This window comes from Tursiops truncatus, chromosome 20, assembly GCF_011762595.2.
Source record: "Tursiops truncatus isolate mTurTru1 chromosome 20, mTurTru1.mat.Y, whole genome shotgun sequence".
Classification (NCBI taxonomy): Eukaryota; Metazoa; Chordata; class Mammalia; order Artiodactyla; family Delphinidae; genus Tursiops; species Tursiops truncatus.
In genome coordinates, this window is record NC_047053.1 from 34,722,148 (window position 1) to 34,748,343 (window position 26,196).

General features: G+C 39.8%; 1 protein-coding gene across 4 annotated transcripts in view; it reads left to right on the forward strand.

Moving 5' to 3' along the window:
- The first annotated feature begins 485 nt into the window (after positions 1-485).
- Positions 486-26,196, forward strand: part of SPOP (speckle type BTB/POZ protein) — a 67,880-nt gene continuing 42,169 nt past the window's right edge. For 2 of the 4 annotated variants that reach the window (XM_019924919.3, XM_004315211.4), the window contains exon 1: positions 486-654. The gene's annotated coding sequence lies outside the window, so the exon portion shown is untranslated. Of the gene's footprint in view, positions 655-20,040; positions 20,215-26,196 lie in introns of all 4 variants that reach the window. The other 2 variants (XM_019924918.3, XM_019924917.3) reach the window with 2 other exon arrangements.

A 26,196-nucleotide genomic window follows, 5' to 3' on the forward strand; every position in this document is an offset into this window, starting at 1 on the left:
TCTCCTTTCTGTTTCCAAATGCTCAGTTTTATGTTACTTAAAAGAGTCTCTAACATCATCATAAAGTCTAAAAAATATTTTACTGACAGTTGGTTAGAAAAAAATGAGGTAAAGTCGTTAGTAAACCACACCCTGCTTGCAAGTATAAGTTGCTGTTGTTAAATGCCTTTATTGTTACGGCCACCCCACTCCCACTCTTGGTGTGCCTCTATTTCGTCCTCGCACCTCCGCGAAGCCTGCCGCGCCCTGCACGCGACCCCCTCCGAGTTCCCGCCTCTTTCTTCTCAGGCCCCTCCTTCCCCTCAAATCCTCGGGGCCTGGTGGGAACCGGGACGCATGCGCACTAGGGAAGGTAGGCGGAGTCTTGAAGCAGAGGGAGGAGAGGCATGAGAACCCAGAGAGGGGAGGGGAGGGGAGTAGAGGGGGCGGAGGCCGTGCGGGGTGGGGCCTGGCGGGTACGCGCTCGCTGCGTCGACGTGCTGACGCCATGACGCCCCGGCTGGTGTGTTTCGGTGTGTGTGTGTATGTGTGAGTGTGCGCGCTCCGAGTGTGTGTGTATTTGTGTATCGGCGGTTCCGCAGGTCCCGGATGTTGCGGACAGTATGAGGCGAGTGCAGGGGGACGGGGACCAGCAGCTGTCGCCGCCGCTCTCAGGTGAGTGGGGGGAGGAGAGTCGAGGAAGAGGGTTGTCCTGTCGGAGTGGGGGCGGGGCGTCTCCCTTAAGGGGTGACTGACCCCCCCACACTCCCGCCCCCCCCGCCGCCTCACATAACTCTTCTCTGCCCCGTTTCCCACATGCCGGGTTACGTGGCCCGCGAATGCCAGAGCCTAATCAACCGTAAACGCGCCCCCGCCTTCGGCCCCCCCCATAATTTTCCCAGCCCCATCCCCCTTGCCAAATAGTGAGCTGTCGCCTGCGGCGAGATGGGTGACTGCGCATGCGCGAGTGTGAACGAGCCAGGGGTGCTTGTTCGCTGCCCTCGGGGCGCATGCGCATCGCTGTGTTGCAGGGACCTGCGGGATAAAGAGACCCTTGACCACGCGCCTGCCTTCTTCCCGGGCAGTGGGCTAGACTTGGTGCCAGATAGTGAGCCTGTTGCTTTTATCCAAAAGGGAGAATTTAGATTATTTAAGGGAGTTTATGGCAAAGCACCGTTCGCATCTTGTGTTGTCCTAGAGACTCCCAGGCTACAAACGCCTCCCAGAGCCAACATGCCCCACGCTGACCCTTCTTTTGAAACTGTCACTGCAGCTCCTAGTTCTAGCATTATTTTTCTTTCCTCGGATACTCCCATCGTCATGTTGTATCTTTAATGCAAACTTCCCCTAAATTTAGGAGTAGGTGCCCCAACCCATTCAATTATTCTGGCAGGGGATTTTGGTAGCCTTTCTAAGGAGGACTAGGGTCATAAAAACGAAAGTAAGGGGAGTTTTCGTTTAGTAAAGTTATTTATTATTCTCACAGAACTAGATAAAGAGCGAAGGGTATAGGGCTTAGAATAGTAATTGTAAATCAAGACGTCAGGGTTCTCTCATCTCCAGCCCTCCTACTTTGTGTGACCTATTTGCCTCTTTTTTGGTAAAAGATCTTCCTTAGCGCTTTCGTTTTAGCTGTACATTATTGATGCTCTGAACAGCACATGAAAACAAAAGCAATCTGAAACTACTGGTGGACAATAAATTACCCAGTGGACGTTTTAATTTTAAGTAACAAGAGTGGTGTTTCTTTCACATTTGCAAATAACAAAGAGCAAATTTTTAAAAATTAACTTTAAGGTACAGTAATATTTCAGTGATCTAGAACCAGGGTTTTCAGTTGGCAGATTACACGTGGTCCCTTAATTTACTCCTTCCTGTGTTGCCACTGCTTTGGATACTTGCTGCTTCTTACCTCTGCCATCAGAACAGAGTGAGGAGTTAATAAACTGTTACAAGCAAAAGGTTTGCTGAATAGCATTGAAATGAATAACTAAATTGTTGGGGGTGTGTGTGTGCACATTTTCTGTGTTTTTCAGTTGTCTTTGCCAACCTTGTCTCCTATCTGGATAACTTAGGAATGGGACATATTAGTGAGCCTTATTTTCTCTTCTCTTTCCTTTGTGTTCTTTCTTTGGTATTCGCCTCTCAAGGCTTTTTTTTTTTTTTTTTTTTTTTTTGCTGCCATTCTTAACTCTAGGACCTTATGTTCTTGGGCCTTAAAGTATATATATATTTTTTTCACTTCTCCATTTAACTCTGGCCTTCTCATAGTTCAGCTGCCTTTTGTGCTGTTTTCTGTTGCCATGGTTCCAGCTGGAGCCGAGAGAGGACACAGAGGAAGCACAGGAATTTGGGGGGGCATATATTTTCTTGTGTCCTGTGAAAGAGCTGGAGACTCATCTTTTTTTTCCTTGTGTGAAGACTGAGGAGTGTAAGTTATTGTGACAGCTTCACACTTAGGCTGGGGGTGGCTGGTGTCCATTTGGTACTTTGGGACTTCTCCTTTTAGAGCTCTTCATAGTGGTTAGTTTGGTGCTTGGAGATGTTTAATGTTGCCTATGTCCAGACTGCCATCAGGTAGTCTGGTAAAATCTTGTAGTAAAGCTATGGAGGTAATAAATGTCCATTTCTCTTCTCAGTAGGCTTCTGTCCTGTAGGATGCTTTGTTTTTATCTGATTGAATTCACTGAAGTCTCATGTAAAATTTTCATGGTATGAAGACATGAAATGCTTTTAGGTTAAGATAATATTAATTACATAATTCGAACTGGTGCAGAGCCATGTTTAAAAAAATAACTCTTTAAATGGGTAACACATGTACATACATATGAAATAAAACTCAAACGCTACACAGAGAGAGGGAAGAATCTTTCTTCTCCTGTCCTCCTTTCATCGTTCTAGTTACCTCCCTCAAAGGAAATTATTGTTACCTGTATTTTGTTTACCTTTCGAGAGGTAATGCTTTTATAAGCATATACAACTATGTATTCGTTGGTATTTTGTTTTTATTTGTTGTTTATACAAATAAGATACTGTACCCACTATTCTGCACTTTGCTTTTTTTACTTAGTATATCTTGGCTGTCATTTCATGTAGTACATAGAGTACCTCTCCCATTTTGAAAGATGGCAGATACTCCACTGTATAGATGTACCGTCATTCAGCCAGCTCTTATTGGATACTTAGGTTGTTTTCAGTGCTACAATTAACTCCTTGTATGTACTTTTTATGTACATGGGTGTCTGTTGGATAAATTCCTAGTGGAAGGATATATGCGTTTTTAATGTTGTTAGATATCGCTAAGTTGCTTTCCATGGAGGTTGTATTTATATTCCTGCCAGCAGTGTATGAGTCTGCCTCTTTTCTCACCAACACTGTATTATCAAATTTTAAAAATCTTTGTGCAGGGGACTTCGCTGGTGGCCCAGTGGCTGAGAATCCACGCTTCCACTGCAGGGGGTATGGGTTTGATCCCTGGTCAGGGAACTAAGATCCTACATGCCGCACGGCGCTGCCAAAAAGAGAAAAAAAAAAAGTGTGCACTCTTTTGTCTAAGTTTTTAAAGTTCATTATGTAGCTTGTTAAGATTCATTACACCCAGGAGTTGTGGATAAATACTGTCACTGTTTTGCAGATGGGGGTGGTGGTGATAGACATTGTTGGACTGAAGAATAATGAGAATAAAGTTGTATGCCTGGGTAACACGGGAAATCCATTAACAACGCTAGGAAGACATGTAGAACCTATATTCTAATTTCTCCCTTTAACTCTTGCTGCTAGTTTCTCTATGTGAAATTCTGTAAGCCCATAAGTGATGTTTGATGATCTCTTTTTGATAGCAGTGACTCAAAATTGTTTATACGAGCGAACTGCCATTCTGTTGAGGAGTTGGAAAGCTAACCCAGTTAGTTAAGGTGCTTTTCTGAGTGCCTGCACAGAATACTGCTACTGGTACTTTTATTTTTTTTTTTGATTTTTATTTTATTTACTTTTTTTTTAATGGGATAGTTGTTTTACAATGTTGTGTTAGTTTCTACTGTGCAGCGAAGTGGAGTTCCCTGTGCTATACAGCAGGTTCTCATTAGTTATCTATTTTATACATATTAGCGTATATATGTCAATCCTGATCTCCCAGTTCGTCCCACCATCCCCCCACTTGGTGTCCAGACGTTTATTCTCTACATCTGTGTCTCTGTTTCTGCCTTGAAAACCGGTTCGCTACTGGTACTTTAAAAAAGTCTGCTAGGGGCTTCCCTGGTGGCGCAGTGGTTGAGAGTCCGCCTCCTGATGCGGGGGACGCGGGTTCGTGCCCCGGTCCGGGAGGATCCCACATGCCGTGGAGCGGCTGGGCCCGTGAGCCATGGCCGCTGAGCCTGCGCGTCCGGAGCCTGTGCTCTGCAACGGGAGAGGCCACAACAGTGAGAGGCCCGCATACCGCAAAAAAAAAAAAAAAGAAAAAGTCTGCTAATTGCAGAATTTGTGCTTCGCTATGACCTCTGAGAAAATAGAAAAGAATTAAAAGATGTCTGTGCTGGAAGGAGCTTACAGTTTTATTGGAAAACCAAATCCGAATGTATCAAATTATAAGAGAACAATTAGAAAACAGAACAGGAACAGAAATATACTGTGCTACATGCTGAGAGGACTTTGTAAAGAAGCGATTAAGATTTAGAGGCGAGGTCATTTGGAAGGCCTTCCGGGAGGAAGTACATTTTGAGCCCCCCCCCCCCACAACTGCTTAAGTGAAAAATTTTAAACATACAGAAAAATTGAAAGAACAGTACCGTTATCACCTTTATACCAATTATCCCCTAGATTCAACAATTTTTCATGTTTTCTGTATTTGCTTTATCTATGTATGTGTCTTTACATATAATATATAAATCTTTATATTGTAGATATCATGACACCTTAATACTTTAATGCTTTACTTTAGATGCATCTTTTTAAAATAAAAACATTGTTTTAGTTAATTGTTCTTACATTGTCACAGCTGAGGCAATTAACAATACTTTCCTAATACCATCTGATACCCAGTTCATGTTCAGATTTTCCCAATTGTCTCCAATGCAACGCTTGTTAGCTATTGGTATTTTTTTCTCCAAACATGTCTCTTTAGTCTCTCTTTTTTTTTTTTTTTTTTGCGGTATGCGGGCCTCTCACCGTTGTGGCCTCTCCCGTTGCGGAGCACAGGCTCCGGACGCGCAGGCTCAGCGGCCGTGGCTCACAGGCCCAGCCGCTCCGCGGCATGTGGGATCTTCCCGGACCGGGGCACGAACACGTGTCCCCTGCATCGGCAGGCGGACTCTCAACCATTGTGCCACCAGGGAAACCCTAGTCTCTCTTTTTTTTTTAAAGTCTTTATTGAATTTGTCACAATATTGCTTCTGTTTTTTTTTTATAAATTTATTTATTAATTTGTTTTTATTTTTGGCTGTGTTGGGTCTTTGTTGCTGCTCGTGGGCTTTCTCTAGTTGAGGCAAGCAGGGGGCACTCTTTGTTGTGGTGTGTGGGCTTCTCACTGTTGTGGCTTCCCTTGTTGCAGGGCACGGGCTCTAGAGTGCAGGCTCAGTAGTTGTGGTACACGGGCTTAGTTGCTCTACGGCATGTGGGATCTTCCTGGACCAGGGCTCGAACCTGTGTCCCCTGCATTGGCAGGCAGATCCTTAACCACTGCGCCACTAGGGAAGCCTCCTTCTGGGTTTTTTTTGTTTTTGTTTTTTGGTCACGAGACATGTGGGATCTTAGCTCTCCGACCAGGGATCGAACCCGCACCCCCTGCATTGTAAGGTGAAGTCTTAACCACTGGACCGCCAGGGAAGTCCCCTCTTTAGTCTCTTTCTCAATCTAGAACCCTTTATTTAGGAGCCATGCAGTACTGCCTTTTTGAAGAGACCAGGCCATCTGTCTTGTATAACATATCACTTCTGGAATTTTCTGAGTGTTTCCTCACAGTTTCATTTAATTTGTTCCTTTATCTCTGTATTTCCTACAAACTGGCAGTGAAGTCTTGGTTAGATTCAGGTTAAACATTTTTGGTAATAATACTTCATAGGTGATGCTATGTACCTCGTATCACATCACAGTAAGAGAAACATCATGTCATAATGTCTGACTGTTAATGGTGATGAATTTGTTTGTTCAAGATCATAAATACCAGCTCTCTCCACTGTAAAGACTCTTTTCCCCTTTGTAATTAGCAAGTAATCTGTAGAGTGGTGACACTTTGGCGTGATAGTGTTTTACTTCTCCAGCAACCTTTCACCTTCTGATGATGATCCTTGCCTGAATCAGTTATTTCTTTGGTTATCACAAAATGGTAATTTTCGAATTCTGCCATTCCTTTGCCTTCCATCTTCTGTAAAGATTTCCCTCATCAGTTAGGAATAAATCATAATTTCTTCCCAAAAGTTCAGGTAAATTCTTAATTTTCCCTTTAGCAATTTTCTGAACAAGGAGTTGGTATACTTTTAATGATAGCAAATGAATTGTTTCTTTTTCTTGCTCTCTTGGTTTTAGTATCATTATAAACGCGTGGATTTTAATTTAGTCTATGTTTTACCAATAATTATAGCCGTTTTTTGATTCTCAAAATGTCCCATATTTGACCTGTGGGAACCCTTAAGCTTGGTGTCTGAATGCTTCTAGTAAAAGAAGTCCCTGGATCATTTTGTATTTTTCTTGTCTCAAATGTCCCCTCACCTCACCTCTGTACATTTATATATACATTAATTACGTTTTCTTCCCTTTTAATAAATTATGTTGTTCATCTCCCTAGGGAGTTTCTGGCACCACATTCTAAAAACTAAAGGTGCCTTTCTTTTAACACAATGCACCTAGTGTTTGACTCACTTCTGTGCCACTGGCATTGCTGGATTCTGAATCTGAGACCTCACAGATTTCTTATCTTGAATAGTCTTTGTGAAAGACAGGTAGTATCTCTGAAGAGGGCATTGCTTTCCACCCCGACATCGTTAATATAAGGTTAGCTATAGAGGAGACTGGGGAGTTTCTTCTCTCATGAGCAACCTTGCTTTTTTTCTGAGATTGAAAGGTACACAGGATGAAATTTAGAAACTGATAATTTGTATGTAGTATCTTGGGGATATGGGGTTTTGATTGTTATAAATCTTTGTGTGTATATGTATATATGTACAAGTATGTGTTTGTCTTTCCTCCCTTTTCCTCAATTACACACATTTCTCCAACACAGTTGGACTGTTATGTAAGATTATGCTGTAATAGCATGTTTTTTTCATTATCACTAGATTTCATCATAAAAAAGAGACAAATTTTTCTTAATTAGGGGAAATTTTCAGATAGGCCGTGAACTCTGATATCTAGCTGTCTTATCACAGGTTGTGGAACAGTGCTGGATCCTGTGGATTTTTATCGTGTACTATGGACTCAGAAATGTTGATGCATCCACAGTGTTTTCTGAAAATCCATCACACTAATGAAGGATAATATAAATGAAAGATACAGTGGAACTACATTCTAAAACTGTTTTGGGGCTAAACTAATTCCTGCCTTAGCAGAAAATGATTTATAAGATTCTTACCGTTTAGTGGTATTTTGAGTAACTTACTGATTTCAAGTTACTCAGAGCCTGACAATAACAGTATTCTGATATTTATCTGAAATTCATTTTTCTTTTTACCATCTTGTCATATTTACTTTCAGATTTTATAAGGTTATTCTTAACCTAGTTTCATAACAATACTGCCTCCATATTAAATTCTGGTTGTGTATTCAGGGAAGCACACCTGTTTCTTGTGTTTGTTTTCAGTCATGGTGAATCACTCTGAAAGGCTATGCTGATACATTTGCTCCTAAGATCCAGTAGCTTCTTTTACTTTTGTTTTTGACAAGCTCCCATTATAGGAAAAAAGATTCTGAAGTTTAGCCTCTTTAGGGAACACTTGGGCCTTCATGCTTACAACTATGGTCATGTTTTAATAGAATTGGCAGGAGTTGTTTAGTTGCTCTGTGTGGCAGAGTTGGTCATGCTGCTTTGGGAGAGCTGGATGCAGACCGCAGAATGGGAATTTTACATTCAGACAGTAACTGTTGCTTGACCGTGAAGACCTTTATTCTTTTTTTTTTTTTCACACTTAAAAAAATTTTTATTTTATTTATTTATTTATTTTTGGCTGCATTGGGTCTTCGTTGCTGCGTGCGGGCTTTCTCTAGTTGCGGCGAGCGGGGGCTACTCTTCGTTGGAGCGCACAGGCTTCTCATTGCAGTGTCTTCTCTTGCTGCAGAGCACGGGCTATAGGTGTGCAGGCTTCAGTAGTTGTGGCACGTGGGCTCAGCACTTGTGGCTCGTGGGCTCTAGAGTGCAGGCTCAGTAGTTGGGGCGCACGGGCTTAACTGCTCCGCGGCATGTGGGATCTTCCAAGACCAGGGCTCGAACCTGTGTTCCCCGCGTTGGCAGGTGGATTCTTAACCACTGCGCCACCAGAGAAGTCCCAACAACTCTTTTTAAAAAGTTTTTTTATTTTTTGGCCACGCCGTGCGGCATGCCGAATCTTAGTTCCCTGACCAGGGATCAAACCCACACCCCCTGCAGTGCAAGCGCAGAGAGTTAACCACTGGACCACCAGGGAAGTCCCAGAGACCTTTATTCTTTTTTTTTTTTTTTTTTTGCGGTACTTGGGCCTCTACTGTTGTGGCCTCTCCCGTTGCAGAGCACAGGCTCCGGATGTGCAGGCTCAGCGGCCATGGCTCATGGGCCCAGCCGCTCTGCGGCATGTGGGATCTTCCCGGACCAGGGCACAAACCCGTGTCCCCTGCATTGGCAGGCGGACTCTCAACCACTGTGCCACCAGGGAAGCCCTAGAGACCTTTATTCTTGACTGTTGCTTTCTAAGAAGCTGTTGGCATAAATCTTCAGGCTGTGGCACCAGCTACATCAAAGGAGGGCTTGCAGTAGTTCTCTGAAGACCTCTGATTCCTCCTATCAATCTATTTGTTTGTAAGAAAAAAAAGATGTATATGTAATCATTCATCTCCTTAATTTGAGATTTACATAATCCTTTTCTTGGTATTTGGAAACAGGTACTACTTTCTGTTTCTATGATTTTGACTACTTTTAGATACTTCATATGAGCGGAATCATGCAGTATTTGTCCTTTTGTATCTGGCTTATTTCACTTAGCATGATGTCTGTGAGGTTCATCCATACTTTAGCATGTGTCAGAATTTCCTTCCTTTCCAGGGCTGAATAATACTTCTTTGTATGTATGTAATTACATTTTGTTTATCCATTCATCCACCAATGGACACTTGGGTTGCTTCCACCTTTTGCTGTTGTGAATAATGCTGCTCTGAACATAGGCGGGCAAATATCTCTTTGAGACCCTGATTTCAATTCTTTTGGGTATATACCCAGAAGTGGAATTGCTGAATTATATGTTAATTCTATGTTTACCTTTTTTAAGGAAGCTCCATACAGTTTAATGTAGTGGCTGCACCATCTTACATTCTTACCAATAGTGCACAAGGGTTCCAGTTTCTCTACATCCTTGGCAACACTTGTTATTTTCTTCTTTTTTAAAAAAATAATAGCCATCCATAATGGGTATGTTTTAATTTGTTTTTGTTTTTGTTTTTGTTTTTGTTTTTGCGGTACACGGGCCTCTCACTGTTGTGGCCTCTCCTGTTGCGGAGAACAGGCTCTGGACGCGCAGGCTCAACGGCCATGGCTCATGGGCCCAGCTGCTCCGCGGTACGTGAGATCTTCCCAGACCGGGGCACGAACCCGTGTCCCCTGCATCGGCAGGCAGACTCCCAACCACTGCGCCACCAGGGAAGCCCCTAATTTGTTTTTTAACTTTATCTTTTATTGAAACTAAATTTAAACTTTAAAGTAGGATTTTTTTTTTTTTCCTTTATAGTGTGTGTTTCTTGTGAGGTAATAGTTACATCCTGTATTTTCTTCTACAAGTTTTAAAGTTATGCTTTTCACATTCAGGTTTCTAATCCACCTGGAATTTATTTTGATGCTTGGTGTTAAGTAGGGATCTAATTATTTTCATAAGGATAACCCAAAGTAGGGATTTAATTTTCTTTCCATAGGATAACCTGATATGCCACCATCATTTATTGAATAGTCATATTTGCCCCCTACAACTTGAAATACCACCTACATGTTTCCAAATATATGAGGATTTGTGTCTGTGTTCTCTATATTCTGTACCATTGGTCTGTTTACATATCTTGTGCTGGTACTACACTGCCTTAATTATCATAGCTTTATAATAGTTGTTCATATCTGGTAGGGCAGGTCTCATTACCTTGTTCCTTTTCTGTTCAACAACCTCTCTGAAAAACCCTGTCAGATTGGTGTATTGCAGTGAAGCCATTTGCTGTCTAAATTGTATTGACATGATATATAATGGTCTTCTCCAAAAGAGAGAAAAAAATCAAGCCTCCCTTATCTGCAGCTGGTCATTAAGTTTGTCTCTTATTCTGAATGAGCCGATAATTTACATTCAATTTTTAGTTTTGTTGGAGTGATAATTTTTTTTTTATATGGGAATATGCTTCAGATGGAGGAGAATCTTGTTATAATTTGTTGTTTCATACAAGGACACCAGATGAAACACTTCTGGTAACGGCATTGAGGTTCTGTGGTGTTAAGGCTTTCTTGATCATAAGGAAAAGAAGCCTATTTAAAATAGCTCATATAAAAGATTTATCAGAAGGAAATAGCTGTCGTTGAATCCAAGGAAAAGGTGAACGGCAAGGCTTCAGAAAGGGCTGGCACCAAAACAGTTCCAAGTACAATACTTCAGCAGTTAGAGTTAATGGAGTCTAGTGTTCCACCATAAACAGACTTCAGTATCCATGAAGCTTAATTCAGATTCCTGAGCAATATCTGATTTGGTCAGTCTAAGGCTTGATTTCCCCTGGGCCAGATATCTACCCCAGGTTCAACTCTGGTTGAGGATACAAAAAACAATTTGGGGTTGGAATCAGAGGCAAATTCTCTTAAGCAGTGTTTCTCAAAACTTTTTGGTCTCAGAACTCTTTACACTTTTTTTTTTAATATATATTTGTTTTATTTATTTATTATATGTTATATTTGGCTGCGTCAGGTCTTATTTGCAGCACACGGGATCTTCACTGTGGCATCTTTTGTTGCGGCACGCAGGCTTCTCTCTAGTTGTGGCGAGCAGGCTTTCCCTAGTTAAGGTGCGCGGGCTTAGTTGCCCCGCAGCATGTGGAATCTTAGTTCCCTGACCAGGGATCGAACCTGTGTCCCCTGCATTGGAAGGCGGATTCCTTACCACTAGACCACCAGGTAAGTCCCTCTTTACACTCTTAAAAATTATTGAGATTTTCTTTATGTGGTTTATATCTAGTGATAGTTACTAAATTAGAAATTAAAACAAAAAACATGAAAAAATATTAATTAAAAAGCTATCATATTAACACAAATAATATATTTTTATGAAAAATAACTTAAAAAAATTAGAAGAGTGACATTTTTAGATTTTTGCAAATCTCTTAAATATCCAGCTTAATAGAAAACAGCTAGAATCTTATATCTGCTTCTGTATTCAATCTGATGTGATAAATTGTTTTGATTGAAATACATGAAGAAAATATGGCCTTAAAGGACTTGTAGTTGGAAAAGAGAGGAGTATTTTCAGACAATTGTGCATATTATTCTCTGATACTACACCAAAACTTGATAATTGGTAGTTTCTTCACAAGTTAGGCTGCAGTGTGGAATCTGAAATCATACGATGTTACTGTTACATTAAAATTCATTTACATGAATTTTATAATATCATGATACATGATTTTATAATATCATGCATTGGTTGTTTAGGAAATGTTGGTTCATTGAGTTAAGCAGATCTTCCAAATGACACGTTTCATAATATAATACCAAAAAACCCACATTAGCTAATATCACTGTCCTTCTTATCAGAAAAATTTGTAAGTATTGGGCGTCTATTAAGCAGCTACAGTATTTCCAAAATTTTAATTTTTGATTGAAAGCTTGGACTTTATCATTGGCAACAAATACTGTCAATTGTTTTCCTTGAAGGGACGGAATCACTTCATTTTCAAGAAAATGCCTGCTAAATATTCATGTCTGAATAACGACAGTTTGCCCTTTGTTCCAAGTAAAAGTAGTGTTCCATGAAAAAAGCAGTTAGTTTAGCTCACTAATCAGAGTCACAATTGCTTTTCCTGGAGACAACCAATGTACTATCCCGTAGAAGTGCTTTTTGCGTACTTCCCATTTCATCACGCAGAATATTTAAAAGACCTGTACAAGGGCTCAGATTTAATAAAATTAGTAATTTTTATTGCTTCATCAAGAACATTTTTAAGTGAAATTGACTTTTTAAAAAGATCACTAGTCCATGATGGTAAAAGACACACATAACTCTAGTACAGTTTGATGCCGTCACCTTGATTTAAGCTAAGGCATCCACAGTTATACCCATTATTGATTTTGTATCACCAGTGCAAATGCCAACACAATGAAAAAGGCAGTAGTTTCTTAGTATTATGAAAATAGTTTCAACTTAACAGACTCAATGAAAGGGGCTTTTCAGGGATCTCTGAACTACACTTCGGGAACCCCAGTGGGTAGGGAAACAAAAGTCTATTATTTGAGGTACAACAAGTGTTTCATGGTAGAGTTTTACTGGATTGCTGGTAGTGTTACTTAACATCATTTAACATGATGTAGAAATGAGTGGGATACTTAAAAGATCATAAAAAGTTTCAGATTTCTTGTTGAACAGAAATATTTTCCTAGTAATTATCGTTTTCAAACAGCAGAATTTAAGGTATTCAGATTTTTAGCCAGATAGTCTTTCAAATATGTCATAATCTTAGGGTAACCCATTTTAATATGGCATATGGAATTTATGTCATCATAGTAGCACGTGCAGCTTAACATTTTTTTCAAGCAGTTGAGTACATTAAAAAATCTGAGCTCCAAAAATTACATTTGGGAAGATCTTGCCTTTTCAGAAAAAGCATGGAAGGGAAGGTTAAGGCTAGGAATCTGCTATTTCAGCTTTAAGTCTTTTTGGTCATTAAAGAGTCTTGTGAAAGAGGACACCCCCTCCCCCCAAATTTAAATATGTTTTATGACAGAGAAGGGGGATTAGTGGTGTTAACTGACTTCATTTCAACAAATATCTATTGAGTAATTATAAGCAAAAGAGTTTGTAAAAGGTGGGGGAGGGTATGTTCCGAAATGAGTGGGGAATTAAACCCGTATTATGTGTTTTGGTGTTTAGAAGAGGAAGAGGGACTTCCCTGGCGGTCCAGTGGTTAAGACTCCTCACTTCCACTGCAGAGGGCACGGGTTCGATCCCTGGTCGGGGAATTAAGATCTCACAAGCCCCATGGCGTGGCCAAAAACAAAAAAAGAAGAGGAAGAGACCATTCAATTGGGAAAGTTAGGGTGGGAGGACTATCTTTGTGAAGGTTACATTTGAGCTGGGTTTTGAAGGGTAGGTATTTTAAAGGCTGGAATTTTGATAGGCAGGAATAAGAAGGGAATTCAGGCAGAAGGAATGTCATGAGTAAAAATGTGGAGGTGAGGAAATGCAGTGTTAGTATAGGGTGCGTACTGGAAATAATGAGCAGTGTAGTGTAGCTGAAGCAAAAGACACATGGGAAAATAGGAGCAAGACAGGAAAGTAAATTGGCCCAGAACGTGGGAGGTCTTCTACCAAGGCCAGGCAGTTCGGCTTTAATGTGGTGAGTGATGGAGAGACTTTGAAAGTTTTTGATTGAAACAATAACATGATCAGAGTGTGCTTTCAGAAAATGTATTTGACCTCAATCATTTATTAACTCATTCATCTAAAAATTTTTAAATTGCTCTGTGCCACTTAAGCATGAGGAATGCTGTATATAGTGGTGAACCAAACAGAAAATCCCTATTCTCATGGAATTTACATTCTAGGAAAGAAACTTCAACAAATAAACAAAATATAATTACAAATTACTGTAAATGTTATGAAGGAAAGGAATAAATTACTATGGGGGATAATGGGGAAATTAAATTTAATTGAGGAATCTGGGCAGGCCTTGCTGAGGAGTTAAATTTTTAATAGAGTACCTACCTTGTGCCAGATGATGTTCTAGCTGCTGGGGATGTAGTTAAGGAACAAAACAGACAAACATCCCTGCTCTCATGAAGTGCATATTCAGGCAGTAAACAAGATAAATAAAATATATGTTATGTTAGAATGTGGTAAGTCCCAAGGAGAAAAATAAAGCCAGAGAAAGAGATGCTGAGCGTTGAGGTGGAGGTGGGGATTGCAATCTTCGATAGAACGGCCAGGGAATGTCTCACTAAATCACTACAATAGTAATATTTGAGTAAATATCTGTAGAAGTAGAAGGTGGAGGAGTAAACCAGAAACTCCAGGCAGAGGGAGTAGCAAGGGCAAAAGCCAGGAGGAATGTATGTGCCTGGCATGTTCAAGGCACCAGCAAGGAGGTCAGGATGGGTAGAGTTAGGTGAACAAGGGAGAAAGTAGTAGAAATAAGCTTGGAGTGGTTCGTAGGAGTCCAGGACCTGTAGAGCAGAGGGTGAGCCCTTAGCTGCATGCCAGAACCACCCGGGGAGCTTTTAAAGCTCCTGAAGCCTGGGCTGCACCTCATACAACCTGAATAAGCATCTTTGCAGGTGGAACTCAGTGGCAGAGGGAATGGAGAGAAGTAGATTATTTGAGAAGTATGTCAAAGAAAATCTGTTTAATTTTAGAGTGAATGTGGGGGTTTAGGGAGAAGAAAGTGTCATGGATGACTCCCAGATTTCGGGCTCAAGTAATTGGATGGGTAGAGGTGCCACTTACTGAGATGGGAGTGGGAAATAGGAATGGGAAGAGTAGGTGTGGGATTTGGAGGGAAGATCAGAAGTCAGGAGTTCAGTTTTAGACATGTTAAAATTTGAGATGTGAATGAGGCTGAGTATAAATACATTAAGTAGGCAGAAATGTGAGTGGAGCTTGACGTAAAGTCAGAACTTGAGGTGATAAATTTGTATATAACCTGCTTGTTGATGGTCTTAAAAGTATCTAAATGACATCATATAGGATATATTTGATGGGGAAGGAACTGAAGGTCTGGGAAGTTTAGCCTATCCCAGTAATTTGAATAAGAATTGGTGCTAGTGTGAACTAGGATGGGGGCATTGGGACTAGAAAAGAAAGAGTAGGTTGGAGGTTTGGGGACCTGTGGAGCCTGTATGTAGTGGGGATGGGCAGTAGACAAGGAATGAAAGATAGCTTTAAAAGATGTCAGTCAGGCCTGGGTGTAATGGTCGGTCTGTTAACAGATATAAAATAGTCAGGAGGAACTGGTTTGGGAAAAAAGATAGTGTTTGACTTTGCATATATTGACATTTAAGAGAGGCTGCTTAGCAGGCAGGCAGTTTAATCTATTGCACTGGGTTTTGGAAGAGCAGGTGAGCTTTGCAACATAAATCTAGGTTTTATTTACATAAGATTGGTTCACCATGGGAGTGGAAACATTTTTGAAAACACAACATCCAAAGTCTTTATCATGACCTGCTGGGCCCTCTGTGATATCATCCCTTCCAGTTTCTTCTGCAGTTTTCCTTTGTGCACCATGTTCAAGCTGCACTGGCTTTCTTCCTGTTCTTCCAATGTGCCCAGCTAGGTCCTCCCTTAGGGCTTTTGTACTTGTGTTCTCGTCGTGAGTGTTCCCTTCCTCTTGGTAGATGGAATAGAAGTTCAGAGAGAAAAATTCGGAAGTTAGCATCTGGGAAGTAGAAAAAATTCCAAGAGATCCTTGCTAAGGTATGAGAATGTCAGTGAGCATCTGAAGTGGAATGGCTGTGGGAGCCATTGGAGTTGAAATCCTGTCAACAAAAAGACACAGAGTACCATCTTGGTCTTCATGTACTCCAGTATTCACATCTGTTGATTAGAGATGCTAACTCAGTGGACTTCCCCTCTGCCTTGTTGGTCTGATGATGGGGTGTTGGTGGTGGTCATCGTCACTGACCTTTGGAATATAACTTGACTTGACGATGACTTGACTCATTGCCGTCCTGTCACCACTTATGGAGATGTCTGTCCTCTGAATAGGTGAAAACTTCCTTCAATGAAAATTATTGGTAATTATTTCAGAAACTTCTGGCGTGAAGAAACAACATGAAAACAGCAGGGAAGTTGATTACATGTTGACTTTGATACATTGTTAAGGATTACTCTTCATCAGCTAGTGTGTCACTTCTTAAGTGGTAAATAGTTGTATGTTATTTCAAATCTACACTATATTTTTTTCAGAGTGAAAAGGTTTGCTTTTTTCTGATTATTAAATCATGGAGAAATAGGAAAAAATAGAAACAACTTTAAAATTTTCATGTCATTACTAATACTCTTTTAAAGTAACTACATAGAAATATGTTGTATGGATGCATCATATTTTATTTGGCCTGTTCCCTCCTAATGAACTTCCTTTTTCTCCAGTTTTTGCTTATAAATTATGCTGTGATGAATCTCTATACACTGATCAGATTGATTCCTTAGGATGGATTCCTAAAGTGGACAGAATTGCTGTGTTGAAGATTATGCAATGTTCCATATTTTCCTAATTATTCTTTTAATATCTTTATAGTTGAAAAGATATTTAAACAACATTAAAGGACATTTTTTAAAATCAATTAACTAATTATATATTTTTTGGCTGCGTTGGGTCTTCGTTGCTGCACGCGGGCTTTCTCTAGTTGCAGCGAGTTGCGGTGCGCGGGCTTCTCATTGCAGTGGCTTCTCTTGTTGTGGAGCATGGGCTCTAGGTGCACGGGCTTCAGTAGTTGTGGCTCATGGGCTCTAAAGTGCAGGCTCAGTAGTTGTGGCACACGGGCTTAGTTCTCCAAGGCATGTGGGATCTTCCTGGACCAGGGCTCAAACCTGTGTCCCCTGAATTGGCAGGTAGATTCTTAACCACTGTGCCACCAGGGAAGTCCCCAAAGGACATTTTAATAAAGGAAAAAAATCGATTTTAGCCTTTTACCAGCTGTTTTCCTCTTCTCATCTAAGTTGTTCTGTTTTGATTTTTAAATACCTATTCCATGTTCTCACTACACCTACAAAAAAGAGAATTTGGGGGTAGGGAAAAACACATACAAAGAACAATTACAATTCTGGGCATCTTATATTATCAGATAAGGGATCCTAAGTAACATTTGTTAAGTGCTAAGAAGTGACAATAAATATGATAGGAATTCAGAGTGAACTGAGGTGATAAGGAAGTGCTTCAAGGCAAGGTGGAACCTGACCTGGACCCAGAAGAGTAGTATTCAGATACGAGGTAGGAGAATGTTCCTGGCCTTCAGAATTGTATGAACAAATTTGAGGAAGGTGTGTATCAACTGACAGATAGGCTAGAGTATGCGGCTAGACTAATTGGAAAGGAGGGTTCATGTTGTGGTGCAGTGGAGAGGCTTCTATTGGAGTTAAGTTATATTCCAGAGGACTGATTTTATTTTTGGTACATCTGAAGTTGTACAGTAGGGAACTTTAAGATAAAGCAGATATGTGGCCCAATTTAAGCAAACTGAATAGTCAATTTTTTGCAAGAAATATAGGTTATTTATTTATATAAGTGAATTATTTAAATAATGAACTTCCCGTAGATCTTAAAAGTTCTTATCACATACACACACACACACACACATTTTTTTGGTAACTGTGTAATGATGGATATTAGCTAAACATATGGTGGTAATCATTTCACAATATCTATGTATATCAAATCATTATGTCGTACACCTAAAACTAACACAGTGTTATATGTCAGGTATATCTCAAAAAAAAAATGAACTTCCCAATACTTAAATATTCATTTTATTATATAGTTTGACAGCATGTTGCAACTTTTGTGGATCTCAGTTTCTTCTGTAAAATCGAAGGGTTTAGACAGGGTGGTTGCTGAAGTCTTCTGGCACTTGAGATGATTACATAAACTTTCAAGAATACCTTGATTTTATGAAATAAATTGGCCTGCAGTTAGGCTGCTACCCACTTCCAGCTCCTTAGGCACAATAATGCACCCCCATGTCTGTGGGAGCAAAATCCTCAGTTGGATGATCTCTCGTGGCTTACCAGGCCTAGACCGATTAAACTCATTTGTTCTCACCTTTTACTTCTTTATAACATTTAGAGACTTGCATTTGAAAGAATTTTGTGGCCTAAGATTGAGCCTCAAATGGATGCTGTGAGGTTGATCATATCCAGGTGCAATTTTGGATATAAATCTATAGGAAAAATTACATTCTAAAGTAGAATGTTAAGGATTTCTTTTTTTACTGTCTGTTTTGAATTATTTACACCACTTTTCACCTCCTTTAGTGTGGATAATTGAGAACTGACTAGTACTTTTTAAAACTCAGACTCTCTCTTTAAAGTACATAATCGTGTTAAAGCTAATTTGTGGTATACTTCAAGTATCTCCCTCCTAGCATCACATTCTTTTCACTGAAGCATATTTGACCAGTGTTGCCTTTTAGAGGGAACCAAGGTCATAAGCTGACTGACTAGCTCTTCGGACAAGCCTTCTCAGGATGCTGTTAACTTTTTTGGGCCTTTAGGATTTAGGATCCATTCCTCAGTTTTTCAAGTAAACTTGTTTCTTCGGTGCGCCAGAGTTGACTGGTCTCAGAGAAAAGTGGCTAGCCAAACTCACATTGGGCTGACAGGTAAACCAGAATGACGTTTTATTAAGGTACATGGTGAGGGTTTTATTAAGGTACATTGAGGGGCAGTCTTTTCCATGACCTAGAAAATGTGTCTGCTCAGTCCCTTCCCCTCCTAGTGTCAGAGTATTATTAAAAAACTAGGCGCTGTGGTTGAGAATCTGCCTGCCAATGCAGGGGACACAGGTTCGAGCCCTGGTCTGGGAAGATCCCACATGCTGCGGAGCAGCTAAGCCTGTGCACCGCAACTACTGAGCCTGCGCCCTAGAGCCTGCGAGCCACAACTACTGAAGCCCACGCGCCCTCGACCCCGTGCTCCACAACAAGAGAAGCCACCGCAATGAGAAGCCTGCACACTGCAACGAAGAGTGGCCCCTGCTCACCACAACTCAGAAGACCCGTGTGCAGCAATGAAGACCCAAAGCAGCCAGAAAGAAAGAAAGAAAGAAAGAAAGAACATAGCTGATGTTTCCCGAGCACTTATCGTGTGTTAGGCTCTGCGCTAAGCGTTTTACTTGTATTTAACTCATTTAATCTTCACAGTAACTTTATGATGGAGGTATTCTTACCTGTGTTTTACAGGTGAGGAGTCTGAGGTACAGGGAGTTTTTTTGAGTATTAATAACTTGCCTGAAAGCATATATTTTGTTCTGTATTCTGATTTTGGTGGTTGTTACATGTGAATTCTGTCAAAAATTTTGTACACAAAAAGGTAAATTATACTGTATATAAAAATGCTAAATACATAAATAAATGCATCCAGAGTTCTGTGGATACTTTTGTATCCTTTTAACGGGATCTGTTTAGAACTTTTTATAATGCCAGAGTCTCATATTAACAAATTTTTCTAAACTTTCCCACCAGTTCTCTGACCAACCTGACAAATAAGAAAATGGGTGGATTTAAATTTATCTGTCCTCCCCCTACTTCGGTTATCTCCTACTTGAAGACAGAGGGGCAAGAAAGGGTCTGAAGAGTCTACAGATTATACTGACCCAGTCTTCTTTTCCACCAATAAATTGTGAATGATTTTTCCCCATAGATATCTACAGTATTTTTTAAAATAATTGTAAACAATTTCTTTTTGAATGTTTTCATCTCCTTCAAGTATGGTAGGGATTGAAATAAAGGTTATAATTTCATTCTAGAATAAAGAATGAGGATAACAGTATCTTAATGCCAAGAATAACAAAAATATTTTGAATTAGCTAAATTAACAACAGTTGGGAAAGTCAAAGTTTATAGACATGAGATATTTATAGGAGTGATTGGGTTAATTATAAATTCTGTGGCAGTCTTAAAGACACTGAACATGTAATTTCAATTTTTGATAATTTGTTATGCAGCAGTGGAAAACGAAGACACCTCCCTTCCTCCGCTGACCTGTGCCTTGACTGCTGTGCCTTGTTTGGAGCGCGTGCTCATTAAAAACTCATACAGTGGGGGACAGAAGTCAACTGCTGCTTACTTTTGGAAGTCATTTGTATTACATGATCTGACTGGATGAACTTTTCTGGCAAGTATGGGCAGTAACCAATAAGTATGCACTTTGGTTATCAGACTGTCTACCAGCCAATTATGACCAGTTACTTACGTCATAGTAGTTTGCCATTTAACACAGCAACCCTACTAATAGTGGCTGTAGTTTGTTCCTGACAGTGTGTGCAAACTCAGTGTTAAATTGAGTGTCTTTGATTTTTGGTTTAGTTTCAGGTCGTCATTTTTCTGTCTTAATCCATTGCCACTTAATACCAATCTCAAGTCCAAGAAACAGATTCTTGTGTGTCTTGGAAACTGTAGATTGTATTGAAGGGCGTAATTGTTTCATCTCAGTCTGAGGCCTGCCTCCTTTATTATGTGATTGTAATATTTGTTTTTTCTGTAGTTTATAATTTTTATTTGAAAACTGTTAACCTAAAATTTTTATCTTCTAATCTGTGGAGTTCATTCTGGTAGATAGGACGTTGAACTCCATTAGGTAGAATTTGCTAGCACCTAGAAGACTTTAATTCTTTTCAGCTGCAACCAATCCTAAAGGGCCTACAGGTAAGGGTATGTTTTTGGTTGTTGTTAGTGGTGGAATTTGGGGACCTCCCATGTGATTTTCTGATAAGGTCATGGGCAGGACCCTTGCCAGGTAACCCTTATATTTGACTTTGTGTCCCATTTACTTCAACTGCCCCTCCCTTTCCTAGTTGATGCCTTGTTGGATTATATGCTCTGAGCCCAGTGTCTGGAGTTGGGCCCCATTGATAATTTGTGCTGTAGTCAGAGCAAGGGTTGAGAAGACTTCCCTCATTTTGAATGATGCTTCTGGCCCTTAGCATGGGACTTGCTGTGTTTGGTGAGTTTTACGTGTTAAGTGTATGTAAGGTCGGCTTTGATTTGAGTGCTTCGTGTTAATCCTTAAAACTGAGGCTTTTTTTTAGTGATCTCCTGATAATAGAAGAAACTGGGGGCAGTTTTCTTAAGAGATTTAGTGTTGTGTGTGGTTGGTTTACTTGGATGAGGAAAGGAAAGATTATGTGTTGGGAATAATCTCATAGTGGGTGTTCCTAAATTATGTTTAACCACTTTTCTTATAAAATTAGAGGGAGCTTCTGCTGAAAACATACGGCATTAGATATACCTCATTTCCCTGGTTCTAAAATTTTTTAAAAATTTATTTTTCCACATTTCAGTGTAAGACCAAAGTTGTTGCTCCCTCCCCACCATGTGATGGCATACTACAACTGAAGATGTAAGAAATACTTAAAATAATGAATTATAGAAAAGTAAAATGAGAACTTTTATATATGTTTACTTTGTTTTTAGAAACTCATGTGCTCCTCCTGGAGTTGCCTGATGTTTATATGGTCCTTTGCAAATACTTCCTAGTAAACTAAGATGATATTTTCAACGTGGATGACATTCATTAATTTAATTAAGTTACTTATTGAGCATCTACTCCATGCTAGACATTATACCAGTTATTTAATTAAAAAACACTTTAAAAATACCCAGGAGTTACTTCTGTGTACTCTGTTAACACTTATCAACTCTGAGATCATGTACTATTCCATTTAACTTGGGAATAAACAGCTGAATTAATAGGGATCCTCTGGCAGTGAAGAAGATAAGGAACTAAATTGATTTTTCAGTGTACCGATATCCATCTCTGGGTGAAAGTGGCCAGATTATATGCGGAGGAATTTAGCCATACATGCTATTAAATCCACATCCTGATCTAAGATAGAACTTGATCTCCTTGGAATTAATAGAATCTGCAGTACAAGTTGCTCACTCTCACCTACTCTTTGTGCTTCCTTGTACTCAAAGGTGTGGGAGAATTGAGCATTCAGTCATGTGGATGGGGAGTATATATTGGTACAACATTTTGTTGAGCACTTTGGCATTATCTATCAAAATAAACAGTGCTTAGACTTGGGCTTGCTGCATTTATGTTCAGATACACCTATCTGCTACATTGTTTGCAGTAGCAAAAACCCAGAAACCACACAGCAGGGTACAGTGGAATTCCTTGCAGCCTTTAGAAAGATCAAGGTATGTGTGTGCCTCCAAGGAGTATGAGTGAGTGTGTGTGTGTGTGTGTGTGTGTGTGTGTGTGTGTGTGTGTGTCTGTGCTGGTACATGCCTTTTTTTGGTTTTGTGTGTTTTTTTGCTTGTTTCTGAGGCTACAAAAGAAAACAGTGGTTGTCTTTAGGCTTAGGAAAGAGGGACTTGGGTGTCTGGGAGGTAACTTTTACTTTTCAATTATAGCTTCCTATAACTTTTGAATTATTTATACTGAGTACATATTGCTTTTATTTTTTTAAAAGCATATGTGTAGAGAGGCAGATGTCATTTTAACAGTTTTTCCAAAGGGTCATAGAACTTTAGTTCTAGAAGGGAGCTTAGAGAGCCTTGGACAGTTGCCCTCAATTTAAATATAAGAAAACTTAGATTTAGCAAAGTATCTACAAAGCCTACACTAGAATTCAGGTCCCAAGGACAGCAAGAGCTTATAAATATATTGACTTGTTCTGTTCTAACAGTTTATTTAACTGATGTCCGTTTCTCATTGTGAAGAATTGATTTTGAAAGACCCAATAAAATGTTGACCTTTGTGGGACAGATCTTCATGTAACTACCTCTGGCAATAAAGGTAAAGTGGTAGTGTTAACTCTTACCTGCATTTTGTAACTTTTCCTTAAAAGTGAGTTTATTTATGAGTTCTGTAAGTTTTTAATATTTGAAATGAATTTGTGTCTAGAGTCCAAAGCTTCCCTTTTTTATTTGAATACTAGCTGACTATCTAGATTTTTTTTTTTTTTTTGCGGTACGCAGGCCTCTCACTGTTGTGGCCTCTCCCGTTGCGGAGCACAGGCTCCAGACGCGCAGGCTCAGCGGCCATGGCTCACGGGCCCAGCCGCTCCGCAGCATGTGGGATCTTCCCAGACCGGGGCACGAACCCGTGTCCCCTGCATCGGCAGGCGGACTCTCAACCACTGCGCCACCAGGGAGGCCCTATCTAGATTTTTAAAACTGATTTTACTGAGCTTTTGTTCCATCTAGTTTCCAGGGATGAATAGATGGAGAAATAATTTTTGTGTCTTCTAAATGGCTTCCTATTTAAAGACCAAGTATACTGAAAAGGATGGTAGGGAAATTGTTTAAAGGAGGAAAATTTATATATTGAGGAGGAACCCTCAGTTCTTGAAAATATGAGTTCTTCTTTTAACTGTAAGTTGAGTCTTTTCCTGGCTCTTCAAGGCCAGAAACATTTTCTTTTAATTCAAACCAAGCAAAGAAATTGGTAGTAGTGAGGCTGGTGATTTAACATGGGACTGGACATCCAAACTGTATTCAGTGCATATTTTTTATGGTTGATTGACTTTAGGCCTTAAGCAATGGGAACACATTTATTAATGCTCAGAGTAGTTGTTGGACTTAGGATAAAAATCTGTTTTTTGCTGTGACTCTACTAGTTGTATAGGTGGGAGAAACTTAGTCTTCCAAAATTTAAATAATCCATAAGCTCTCCCAAAAAGGGACCTCTATTTGATAATAATTTGATTCAGCTAATAAGATGACTCGTTGCTTTGAAGGAAAGGGTTTTCAGGAAATAGAGTAAAAGAGCCTTTTTACAGCTTGAGGATCAGAGTCAAATATGTGCAGCTTTAATCAGTTAAGGTTTGGTTGAATTGAAAGGAAGAAGAGGTTACAGAGGGCCAAGAACAAATAGAGTTGCAAATTTATATTTGTAACCTCACATCCTTGGGGAGGAATCCAGTTTCTATAGCCGCTTTAATTCTGTTGCGAATGTAGACTGAGCAGTAGAATTAGGTATCCTGACAGTTGACTTAATTTGAACAGTCGCATTAGGTAAGACTGGAAAACAATCTGTAAAACATTTTACTGGATATCCATTAAATCCTTTTGTATCTCTAGAATATTTTGCTAATTCCTTTATTCACCAGATGTTATGAAGCACCTTCTGTGTGCCAGGCACAATACAGGATTATCTGGGTACAAGTCCCTTGCCCTCAAAGCGTGTTCAGGCTCATAGCAGAGAACTCCCTTCACTTTACTCAGATCACTTCAGCCTTTTACTCCTGAAGAATTAAGCAGCATTAGCAAGTTTTCTTGGTTTTTTACTATCACCCAAAAGGCATTTGTTGCAATTTTTGTTATTATTTATATCGCCATCTCCAAAAATGCTTTTACGTCTACCTTTTATTTTTCTACTTGTAAGCCAGTTTCCCATCTCAGGAAACAGATCTCAGCTCCCAGTCCCATTATGATCAGTTGTTTCCCTTAACTGATAGAAAATAAACTGTGTACTACAGAGTAAGGCCTAGTGGTCAGCAAAACTAGTGATTTCTTTAAGGCAAGACAGAGTCTACAGGCTTGATACTATAATTTTTAAAAAGAGAAGCCTAAGTGGATACAATAAGAAAAGTTTCAAAGATCAAGGATGGCTTTGTTAAAAATTTTTACACCCAAAAGAAGAAAGAAAGTTTAATCAAGTGTCTGTTGGACCCAAACAAGAAAAAGACCAGGGGCTGCTTCTGACCTTGAACTGGGCATTATCTCAGCAGAGCCCCCACTGTCTAGGTTCTGGTTTTCAGACTTGCAGGACCAGAATGTCAGTATTATAAGTGCACTCAGAAGATGATCAGGCTCTATAAACTGTAGACAGTGTAGAGGGTTAATTCACACAAAACAAATCCATGGAAAAGTAGGGATGGGGCTGCTACTTTTGGCTGTGGTCACAGAAGGCCTTTTTTGATTTCTAATTAAAACAAAACAAAACAAAACATTTATTTATTTATTTTGGCTGTGCCGGGTCTTAGTTGCGGCGCGAGTGATCTTCACTGCGGCATGAGGACTTCTTAGTTGCGGCATGCATGAGGGATCTAGTTCCCCGACCAGGGATCGAACCTGGGCCCTCTGCATTGGGAGTCTTATCCACTAGACCACCAGGGAAGTCCCCAGAAGGCCTTTTTTAAAAGAGATGAGTGTTGAGCTAAACATAAATAACAAGAAGCAAGTAATGTGAATAACTAGGAGAAGGGTCTTCCAGGCTGAGGGAAGATAGCACTAAGACCCTGAGGTGGAAACAGGCTTGGCTTATTTATAGAAAGAAGGCCAGTCAGTGTGTTTGGAGTGAGGGATAGGTGATAAATTTGGCATAATGGACCAGTTTTTATAGGACCCTATAGGGTCGGGTAAAGAGACTGAATTTTGTTCTAAGTGTGGTTAAATGGAAGAGGGACATGATATGATTTACCTTTTTAAAGTTCATTGTGGCTACTGTGTGGCAAATAGATTGTGCTACAGAGGAAGCTGGAAGATCAGTTAGACACCAGTTACCGCTGGTTCAGATGAGAGAAAACTGCACAGAAATGGGTAAAATTTGAGATGGATAAATGTGGACTGTATTAGGAAGCCGGACAGCTGACAGGACTTGCTGATAGTTGCGATATGAGAAGATAGGGGTTTTGGCTTGAGCAACTGGGTAGAAGATAGTGCCATTTAGTATTTTCGTCATGTTAGACTTTTCAGATGAATATAATTAAGGAATGATAGAAATTGTGCTTTTTAATTCTGTAAGCTTGTGGCAAAGGAGAGAGAGATCTCCTGGGGAAAAGACACTGGTTTTTTGTAAACTCAGACTAGAAAATACTCTGGCATGTTAGAAAAGTAGACATTTTATTTTTAAAAATTAATGATGATTAGGTGCTAAAATATGGAAAGTCCTTAAAAAAATGTGAGGACATATGATTTGTTCCCAGGGTCTAGTCTTGAAAGTAGGCATGAGCCGATCAACAGTTTGCCCAGGTGTCATTAATAATTGTGCTCAGAATTTGTTAGAACAAAAGAACATCGTTTTCAACAGAGTTGCCACTTGAAAACGAAATCAGAATCGAAAGTTAGGGTGTATATATATATATATATATATATACGCACACGTATATATATATATATATATATATATATATGTATTTTCTATCGGGTAT